The sequence below is a fragment of the Podarcis raffonei genome, chromosome 6, assembly GCF_027172205.1.
Source record: "Podarcis raffonei isolate rPodRaf1 chromosome 6, rPodRaf1.pri, whole genome shotgun sequence".
NCBI classification, from domain to species: Eukaryota; Metazoa; Chordata; class Lepidosauria; order Squamata; family Lacertidae; genus Podarcis; species Podarcis raffonei.
The window spans coordinates 89,800,115-89,811,830 of record NC_070607.1 but is presented as its reverse complement, the minus strand read 5'-3'; positions in this window follow the sequence as shown (position 1 = coordinate 89,811,830).

The window sequence follows — 11,716 nt, the reverse complement described above, 5'->3', positions numbered from 1 at the left end:
CAAGTAGGGCTTTAAGAGGGACGCGGGTGGTGTTGTGGGTTAAACCACAGAGCCTAGGACATGCCGATCAGAAGGTCGGCAGTTCAAATCCCTGCGACGGGGTGAGCTCCCGTTGCTCGGTCCCTGCTCCTGCCAACCTAGCAGTTTGAAAGCATGTCAAAGTGCAAGTAGATAAATAGGTACCACTCCAGCGGGAAGGTAAACAGCATTTCCACGCTCTGGTTCACCAGAAACGGCTTAGTCATGCTGGCCGCATGACCCAGAAGCTGTACGCCAGCTCCCTCGACCAATAAAGCGAGATGAGCGCCGCAACCTCAGAGTCGGTCACGACTGGAGCTAATGGTCAGGGGTCCCTTTACCTTTTAGGGCTTTAAGCACTGGCCTCCCAGTACTACACTTTTAGTATTACTCTATTAAGCATTGACAGAGGAAATCATAGCTGTGCTATTTTGGGAATGACACTTTTGCAAGGGGAAACTGTGCCATGTTGTGCATATTTTTCCACTCCACTTTTTAAAGGAAGCAGTTGTTTTCTATTTTTCCATCCCACGTTTTAAAGTAAGCAGGTGGCATCTGTGTGGCAGACAGACAAAACGAAATGAAGAGACAGAAGGAATGGACTCCCTTTGTATGTGCAATATGACTGAATTAAGGCCACTTGACCATCGCAGTTGAAAAGACTCTGCCTGCAGAAAAGAGCATGATGCCTGTGTTGCTCTTGCTGAAGTCCTACCTGATACCATAGTCCAGGGATGGTGACTCCCTGTGCAAAATCCTGGAGAGCAATGGCCATTCAGTGTAGACTCCATCTCCATTGTGAAAGAACAATGTCAATCAACATTTGATGATCTCCTTCTACAATAGAAAGTGTCCTTTCATACTGCATCACGGTGTGGTACGCTGATTTGACATCAACTGATAGGAACCAACCTACAGAGGGTGGTGAATACAGCACAAGATATTATGGGCTGTTCCGTGAATCTGCTGGATGACATTGCGGAAGAACGTGGCCTCAGGAGAGTGAGGAAAATTCTTAGGGATGATTCACACCCTGGCTGGCATTTTCTTGATCTCCTGCCCTTGGGCAGAAGATATAGAAGCATGATTAGTCGCACCAACAGGGTAAAGAACAGCTTCTATCCGTGGGCTGTTAGGCTGCTGAATGGAAAGATAACAACAGGGCAACTGACTTTCAGGTTTGGTGGGTGTGCGTCAGTAAAGGAGGGGAATTAAGACTAAGAGAGCTGAGTGGGGGGTGCTCATATAATCTCACTGTATGCAAGTTGTACAAGTGCCAAAGTATTTCAATTTCAATTTCAATTCAATAATGCTGAGCTGTATGGACCCAATGGTCTGATTCAGTATAAAGCAGGGGAAGGCAATGGGGTGCCCTCCCAGATCTTGCTGAACAACAATTCCCTGACCATGTGCAATGCTGGCTGGGGTTTGATGGGAGGAGGAAGCCTCCATTAGCTACCCCTCCTCTAAGCAATGCAGAAAATAATACAGATGTTGACTTGATCCTGACAACACTGGGAGGGGGACGTTCTTACATTTTTCCAGAGTTTTATGCCTGTTAGGTCACTTGTGGTTATAAAAGCATTCATTTGTGTCAGCGGACACACGACAGTAAGCTGAAAAACACAACTGAACACAGAAAACTTCCAAGTTAAAAATTGTACAAATTAAGACTCGGAGAACACCATGGTGGTCGTTTTTCTTATTTCATTTCTTTTCATCACAGCCACTGAGAATTCTGCGGACTTTGCTGTGAGGGGTCTGCAAGGAGAAGTTCCATAAGCACTAGATGGACACCTTAGACAAGATAATATTTGAGTGATTAGCTGTTTGTGTGAATCTAGGAACATAGGGCACTGCCTGTGTATAGGAAGCCAAGTTAGACCATGGGTCCATAGAGTTCAGTGTTGTCTGCACTGATTGGCAGTGGCTTCCCCAGGCCTACCCAGAGATGCCATTCATTGAAACTGGGATCTCCTGCATGCAAGGCAGATGCTCTCTCTCACTCTCCATTAAATGAGCAAAATGACAATACACAAAAATATTTTGAGTCACTTCATAGAATTGTAGAGTTGGAAGGGATCCTGAGGGTCATCTAGTCCAACCCCCTGCAATACAGGAATATGCAGCTTTCGCATCCAGAGGTTGAACCCGCAACCTTGGAATTATCAACACCATGCTCTGTTATTATATAGAGATGTAAAGCCCCAGAGGATAAAATTACCACTTTGTTGTTTCAGGAGTTTGTTTGTTTTTCCCTGGACCTACTCATGAATATTGATAAATGCAAGTTTAAAAAAACACAGGAGAACACCATATTTTGAAATCCACTGATAGGGTTTGATATTTGGATTAGAGAAAAAGGAAAATGCAATAACATCACTTGTGAAAGGGGACTAAAGTTTGCCAGTTCTCCCTCCCCGATTCGATGCTCTCTGAAATGTAAATAGAGAAGATAACAGCTAAACCATTTAAGATTCCAATCTTGGCCCATCTTTGCAAAACGCCATAACGAAAAGCCTTCCAGTTAAGCCCTCCAGAAGCAAATGTCCTGGGAACTGCTATGGAGAAACCGAGGGAAATTCCATCCACCCCGGGGGGCGGCAACTGATTGGAGATAAAAAGCTTATCAGGGGTCCCCATAAATCCGCACACTTTTTAAACAAAATGTCAGGCTACAGCAGCATCCATCCGGATCTGTGTCTGATTTAGCTGCTCAACCCATCGGAGAATTGCAGCTGCATCCTAGAAGATAGCATTTCCTGCGTTCTGTTGTGAAGTAACCGGCTGATGAGTTTCACATATGCAGCCGTTATTGGTATCCCTTTTAACAGTGGTGGCATGGTCCCAGTATTGTTGAGAACTGCTGGGAGTCTTTATAAATGGCGGCACTGTCCCTGCTAGATAAACACCAAGGTCCACTGGGTGCAAAGAGAAGTTTCTGAGAAGCTTTCAAGCAGGGGCATGCCTTTAAAACCCCTTACAGTTCAGAGATCCACTGACTCTAAGCAGAGCTGTTCTTCTGTTTACCTACCACAACTAAACGGCGGTTGATAGACCAATAAATTTGTCTAAACCCTTGTAAATGCTCACTCTGAGTTAACAGCCTTGGACACATCTTGTGAGCCATAAGTGAGTTATGTGTGTGCTTGAAGACTTTCATGCCTCACTCTCTGTCTTGAACCCTACCAGCAGCCAGCTTCAAGACAAACAAAGGGCTTTGCATCCATCTGTCCCTAGAGACAATGGAGGAATCCACCTTGGGAGGTGAGGTGAGTTTGGAGGTGAGGTCAGCTCCCGCAGTTTGGTCAAACTCATGCTGGTAGCTTCGAGAACACTGTCCCACCATCTCATCCTCTGTCGTTCCCTTCTCCTTGTGCCCTCCATCTTTCCCAACATCAGGGTCTTTTCCAGGGAGTCTTCTCTTCTCATGAGGTGGCCAGAGTATTGGAGCCTAAGCTTCAGGTTTAGAAAAAAAAAACCCATAGCCTAGAGGAAAAAGAAAATGGGGAAAGGAGGAGGAGGAGGCAGAAAAACCACTTTCTGTATGCTGGATGGCAGCCAAGCATAAGCCTCCAGACGTAACTGGCTGTACTTTTGAATAAATAAAGTATACTATTCATTGTATCAAATTGTAGATTTCAACGGTCTCATAAAGTTCAACAAAAAAAGCAGAAGACCCAGTGGATCAGTTCATTCTCTAATCAGTTCATGCATAAGGTCCATACATGTAAATGTGTCTATTCCACCTGTCTGTTCATAGAGTCCAATAATCCACATGAAGGGTTGTTACAGTTCCACAGAAGCCTTTCACAGAGTCTTTTAAGTTTTTAAGTGTGGGCATTGCTCCTCCTGCAAATATGCTTTGCAGGTAAAAAGAGTTTAACAATAAAGAAGGTTTGAATTTTATGAGACTGTTGAAATCTGCAATTTGATACAATGAATAGTATACTTTATTCAAAAGTACAGCCAGTTAACATCTTGTGTTTTTATTGAGTACCGTATGTTTCACCTAACCATAGGTTTATTGTTGTTTTGTTAAAGAAGAAGCCTCTAGCTAAATGTGAATGAACCTGAATATAATTTGGGGGTGGAGGGGAGAGAACCTGGTATGTTGGCCTCTTGATGAACAAAAAGTTATTGTTCGTAGGCCCTGTGAATCCTGCACCAAACTGGCTTGGTGGCTCCGCGAGAAGCCGGAAAAGAACTATCCAAACTGAAGTGTCAAGAGGAGTGTTCACATGTTGCGTGCAACAAACAGTTGTTTTGTTAAGTTGTGGGTGAACGTATCAGACGACACAGCAGTTCTTCAGACAGCTCTTGTTTATTCACAGGCCAGAACAGAACTGAAGGGTTCAGCCAACCTGCTTATATAGAGCTCAACTACAAAGCAACAGTAACAACTTTCTGTAACTATCCAATCACTGAACGTCACTTTCAATTCCATTCAATTTGCATATGCGGACCTGAGTGAAAACTATCTACGCTATCCACGTGCTGGCCCAGGGTGAGAACTTCAGTACATAACAGTTTTGGCACTCACCTGACTTCCCATCACCAGTGTCATTGCAGCTCACAGGGAAGGTGAGCCAGTGAGGAGGTCAGCATGGTGCAAATGCACTGATGGAACCAACCTAGGTTGGGATGCTTCCAACAGCTGGAGAGCAAAGGCTAGCCATCCCAGTTTTACAATATCCATTGCTCTCCCCACCCCACCCCACTTATTAAATTTAGCTTTTCAGGAAATAATGGTGGCAACAATAGGGTTTTTTTATAGCAATAGGTTTTTTGATTTCCAATATATAACAATTTTTCATTGACTGGTTTTATTGATTTCCAATATATAACAATTACTGAAAAGAGAGAAAAATATACAAAAACAAAATCCCAACTGGCCCACTTCCCGCTCCAGGACAGATCAATCTGGTTAAATTTGCCAGAGTCCAATCTGTTATTATCGGTAGTTGCTATTCTTCAGGGTTATCAGTAAAGTATTTTATAAAATACTTGATGCTCCCAGTTTTAAGCTCATTGGTTACCGGAACAATAAATTGAATTAACGAGAAATCCTAACATCCTAAGTCCTCGATCTATTTACATGAAAGTTAATGCTAATAAATTCCATTGATTGGTGAGACTTATTCCCAGATTTCCTTTTTAATTATGGGAACACTGCCGCTACCATCATTAAGTTTATATACTACTGTTCACAAATAAATCCCAGAGGCTGCTTTTTTGTGTGATCTTCAATTGGCATTACGCAAGAAGAGCCCTGATGGATCACCTAGCCCATCGTCCTGTTCTCACAGTGGTCAGCTAGATGCCCGTGGGAAAACCGCAAGCAGGACCCAACACAACTCTACCCACTTGGTTTTTTTTAGTTTTTAAAAACTTATTTAACATAATCATTACAAAATATAAGCAAAATATTGCAAATACATACATACATATATGTTTCAGATAAGCACACATATATAAAAAAAGAACAAAAGGGGGGAGAAGAAAAGAAAAAAGAAAAAATAGAGAAAAGAAGAAGAAAAGTTGGAAGAATTTCTTCCAAATTTATTCTACCAATATCCCAATATGTAAATATTAATAACATTTAATTGACTTCCATTGCTTACCCTGCACTTCTTATATACATCTTAAGCAAGATTGTATCTGTTATTCTGTATTATTCCCATACAATCTCACACAAATATTCTAATCAATAAGTTTTCTAAATCTTTCATAAATCTATTCTAAACACAACCAATACTTTACAATACAACCAATACTTTACATTTAATCTTTGTCTACATAAATAACATAAATGTAGACAAAGATTTTTTTATATACCTGTTGTCTTTGTCCATGGAGTTTTCTTGGCAGGGATACTGGAGTGGCTTGCCGGTTCCTCCTCCAGGTGGATCACGTTTGGTCAAAACTCTCCACTATGACCTATCCATCTTGGGTGGCCCTGCACGGCAAAGCTCATAGCTTCTCTGAGTTATTCAAGCCCCTTCGCCACGGCAAGGCAGTGATCCATGAAGAGGTGATGCTTTTGAATTAAGGTGCTGGAGGGAACTCTTGAGAGTCCCATGGATTACAAGAAGATCAAACCTATCCATTCTGAAGGAAATCAGCCCTGAGTGCTCACTGGAAGGACAAATCCTGAAGCTGAGGCTCCAATACTTTGGCCACCTCATGAGAAGAGAAGACTCCTTGGGAAAGACCCTGATGTTGGGAAAGATGGAGGGCACAAGGAGAAGGGGACGAAAGAGGACGAGATGGTTGGACAGTGTTCTTGTAGCTACGAACATGAGTTTCACCAAACTGCGGGAGGCGGTGGAAGACAGGAGTGCCTGGCGTGCTCTGGTCCATGGGGTCATGAAGAGTCGGACACGACTAAACGACTAAACAACAACAAGACAAAGATTATTATCTACCCACTTGTGTTTCCCAGGAACTGGCATTCAGAGACATATTGCCTCCAAAAGTGGACGTGAAACACAGCCATCATGGATTGCCAACAGCCAATGTATACCTCAGGCCAGAAAGAGTCGTCCTGCGGCTGCACACTGAGTGTACAACTCGTTCTAGCTAGCCAGAGAGATTATAATTTTTAATGGGCCCGCATTGTTTCCCTGCAACTCCGTCCTCACCCAAGTTGCTGGCACAAATGTCATGCTGGTTTCCACTGAAGATGCTTCTTCTAGATGTCTTGGGGTTACATTTTGTGTTTTGAAGAGTTTGATCTTGTGTTTTTAAAAGGCTTAAGGGTTTTAATGTATTTTTATGGCATGTTTGTGTTAAGAAGGAATCTGACTCTGAGCTTTGAAGAAGGGCAAAGTAAATCAAATAAAGGCTTGCAGTAAATAATTCACCACCACCACCGCTGCTTTTTATATATAAAGAGAATTGTCTTGTTTCTGGGATCAGGAGACCATAGCAAAATAAGAAGAGATCTGTTGGATCAGAGCAATGATCCATTTGTTTTCAACTAGATCAGGGGCCGGCAACCTAAGGCCCATGGGCCACAAGCGTCCGGCCCACAGGGATCATTTAACTGGCCCATGAGCCACCCCCAAACCGAGCCATCCGCTTTGCGAATCCCTGCGCACTGTGCTAAACTGGCACAGCGCAGTGCGGAGACTCACTTTTGTGGCTCTGAAAATCGTGTCTGCGCAGACACAGACGCCGGAAATCTCCACTGGAGTGAACCGGTCCAGGCAGGGTAAACCTTGCTGACCCCTGAACTAGATGGCTTCAGGAAAGTAGGGCACAGAGACAATTTGTCTTATCCCCTCTTAATGCCATTTAAGCCAATGGCTATTACCACATCTTGTGACAGTGAGTTCCATAGATAATTTCCCGTAATTGCTTGTTTCCATCTTAGAGCTGATTCATGCCTTGTTTTAGAACAAGGATACAAAAGGTACTTTAGTTCAACGGTCAAGCTATGTCCTTGGTTTGCATTTAACACTAAGCCAAAGCTTGGTTTAGCATAAACAGGCCAGTTCCTGCAGAGGAGATTGCAGCTGCTGTTGTCCTCCCCTGATCCAACTGGTGCTGTGAGCTAAATCATGGTTTGCTTCAGCATGCCACCTGAACCTGGGCTTCTGGTCTGTCTCATGAACCGCAAGCTGTAACCACGGTTTGTTCTCCAACACAGCTTGCAGCTAGTCTGGAGGAAACAAACCATAGCTTGGCTTTGGACGACATGCTAAGCTGAACCATAGCATATCACATAGTGGGAGCAGGACTAGAAGAGGAGGGAAATGGTTGTGCTCTCTCCAAGAGCTTACATGTGTGTTCATTCACATGAAGCAATGGTTTGGCTTAGCACTACATGTAAATGGAACTTTTATATACTTTAAAAAAATACACCTTATACAGTGGACCCTTTGGATACGAATTAAATTCTTTCTGGTGGTCTGTACTTAACCTGAAAACTCTGTAACTGGAGGTTCTGCTTTTGTGCATGCGTGCAGTGCGCAGAGCGGCGAAACCTGGAAGTATACATTTCCAGGTTTGCCGCATTCACAACCCAAAAGTTATGTATCCAGAGCGGTATGTAACTTGAGGGTCCATTGTATGTGCTTTGATGCCAGTTGTGAATGGTGTGTGATCAGCTTTCCTGTGATAAACAGAGAGGCAGCGTCCCATTCCTCTCCTAGTTGCCACTGCTGCTGTCTATAATTCAAGTGTGGATTTGGGGGAGATTTGTATCATTCCCAAAAGGTAAAGGTAAAGGACCCCTGACAGTTAAGTCCAGTTGCAGACGACTCTGGGGTTGCGGCACTCATCTCACTTTACAGGTCGAGGGAGCTGGTGTTTGTCCGCAGACAGCTTCCAGGTCATGTGGCCAGCAGGACTAAGCCACTTCTGGTGCAACAGAACACCGAGACCAGAAATGCCGTTTACCTTCCCACCGGAGCGGTACCTATTTATCTACTTGCACTGGCGTGCTTTCCAACTTCTCAGGTGGCAGGAGCTGGGACTGAGCAATGGGAGCTCAGCCTATCGCAGGGATTCGAACCGCCGACCTTCTGATCAGCAAGCCCAAGAGGCTCAGTGGTTTAGACCACAGCACCACCCATGTCCCACCCTAGAAGAGGGATAACCAATAGGGTGCAACTCTATCAGTGCCTGCCAGTTTGATAAGGATAGTGGGAGTTACTCACAAACATCTGGAGGGCAGCATGTCGGATGCCCTGGCCCTAGAAGATACATCTCTCTAACAGTTGCTAGTCTTCTTCCTACAAAGCTTTTCATATTCAGTTAAAATCTGCAACTTCCATATGCCCATGGGGGTTCAGGGGGAGACTCTCTAGAAATTAATATGGAAAGCAATAATTAAATTCTCCCTTCCAAGCCTTGTGGTTTTTTCCTAAATTTGCAGCCTAGCTGTGCGACAAAGTCCAACTTTTAAAATGTCACTGACAGTGACTTCTTATGCTGCGGCCAATATTGGAAATGAATTGGGTCAGAATCTGTGTGCTTTTAAGTGGAAAGGATTGTTTACTCAACCCAGTGCCAGAAAAACCATGAATCCACCCACTTCATTCTCATTCAAATGGCCTCTGTGCTTGTAGCTGAACTGGCACACACACAGAAGTCCACTGGCACACACAAGTCCACCAATAATATCATTTTAACCATATCTGCAGTCATCTCTGTTGTTGCTTGGGAAAGATTTAGATGGAAAGAGCAGCGTGAGGGTAGGCGTGAGCTACTGTTCAGTTATCTGGATTCAATCCCTTTCTTCGCTTGAAAGTTCCCACGTCTATTTCCAGCTCACCCATTACAGTTTACAGGGTCACTCTTGCAAATGTTCCCTATGTCCTGAAGCTTATGAAATTCAAGTGCTGCATGCCTCTGGCAGAAGACTTTATTCCTGACCAGCCCATAGTCAGCAAGCCTGGAGACCGTTAACATCTTCAGATAAAAACTGAGTCGGAAAAATTGGGTTCCTTCTAAGTGTGTGAAGGTGCATCTGAGTGTCTGCGAAAAGGCTTCCTCCAGGAATGAAACTGGGATGTTATGTGTGTGAATTTTCAGGAGGTGAAGGATGAGGTCTTGCATCCTTGGGGGATGTAGGCTCAGGCTATACATCTCCATGGTTAGATATTAGAAACTTAAATTTAATTAAAGCTAGCTATATTCACAGCCTTCTTGATACATGACTGCAATCTTCTGCTTTTAATTTGGCACAGCCCTGTGAATGAACTTCTCGAATGCAGCTCGTTTATTTTCTGTTGTTCCTGCTGCATCTGATACCTGTTCCATATTTTCAGTTTATATATTCATTCAGCCAGCCAGCCATTTATCCATTAATATAATCAGGCAGCTGGGTTGCAGGAAACAGAACAACAAGATCAGGCTAAAATGCAGGTGGGTGGGTGTTAATTAAAAGAAATACAAAACTGTATTTGAAGAGTTGATCTTCCAAACTGGGGTGTGTTAAAACAATTCATAAGGATTTTGGGTAGGGATGGAGGAGAAATGCAGTTCACATTTAAAGGCAAACCTATCTACACAGCACTTTCTTTCTTTTTTGAATAATTTTATTAAGCTTTATAGAGAAAAATACAAAGCTTGATATTTTTTTCATTTTTTCCTTCTTCTTCTTTTTTGAACTAAACCAAGACTTTTATCCAAGTACAAGAAAAACACAAAAAGGGGGAGGGGGAGAGGAAGAAAGGAAAAAGAAAGAAAGAAAGAAAGAAAGAAAGAAAGAATAATAGAAAAGAGGTTAAAAGAGAAAGATAGAAAAATAAGATTTGGAAAATAAGTTTCTGCACTTTCTGAAGCAATACAAGAACCGAAGTAGCCTTCCTTTGAAATTCGCCTTTCTCCAAATCTTACAGTACGATGAGGACCCTTGTGCTGAACCCTTTTTCTGCCATTGTGTATAATAGACACTTTGTTTGAACTTCTTCAGTGATCAATTTCTGGTTTTGCCCAGGCAAGTCAGCTATCTGAGTTAAGTCATTTGGACAGCTTCCTGCTTAATCGTCAGCCATTCTTAAAAATGCACATAGCCTAATCTTCAAACATGCCTACAAAGCAACTGATGGTTAAAGGGATCAAAGCAGTGGAGCCCCAAATATTTCCTTCACAAGCATTGGAAGGAGACTTCCCCGCCCTCCACAGCTATGCTCTGCAAGTTTTTCATCTCCGGAGAGACTAATTAGTATTATTATATCTTTGGTTTTAGTGCATACAGGGATTTTGTGGCAGTGGTAAAACCTCTGGCTAAGCAGTGGTGATATCACAAAGCAGCGACGATGTCACAGAAGACGACTGATGTCACCCAGGCCGTGCAACAGCGATGTCACAGACAGAGGGAGCAGCAGTCAGAGCTTTCAGGCAGAAAGCCCCGAAGCCGAAGCCAAGCTGTCCAGGAAGCAAGCAATTCCAGGAAACAGGAAACTCTCATGAAAAGGGTAGGTGGAGTGTGAAAAATGAACCCTCAGGGGAAAGGAGCCTTTAAGGAAGGATGAGCTGAAGAAGCCAGTGATTTTAGGGAAAGAATAAGCACGGCCAAAGAAGCAGGAGATGGGGGGGGCACCACTATGTAAGACTTGGGCACAAACCTGTGATGCAGATTTGCGTAAAATGTAAAGGTAAAGGCAAAGGGACCCCTGACCATTAGGTCCAGTCATGACTGACTCTGGGGTTGCGGCACTCATCTCACTTTATTGGCCGAGGGAGCCGGCTTACAGCTTCCGGGTCTTGTGGCATGACTAAGCCGCTTCTGGCGAACCAGAGCAGCACACGGAAACACCGTTTACCTTCCCGCCAGAGCCGTACCTATTTATCTACTTGCACATTGACATGCTTTCGAACTGCTAGGTTGGCAGGAGCAGGAACCGAGCAACGGGAGCTCACCCCGTCGCGGGGATTCGAACCGCCAACCTTCTGATCAGCAAGTCCTAGGCTCTGTGGTTTAACCCTCTCGCCAATGTTTTGTTTTTTTTTAAGGCAAATTATGATGGGTAGTTGGTATCAGCGCTGAGCATTGCAGCATACAGTTTGTAGGTCGGGCACCTTCCTTGGAGGTGTTTAAGCAGATTTTGGATGGCCACCTGTCATGTACGATTTAGTTGAGATTCCTGAATTGCAAGGGGTTGGACTAGACGGTCCCTTCCTGCTGTACAAACCTACAATTCTGTGAAAGGATCCGTGGTTTATGGGTGTCACCCATACCCAC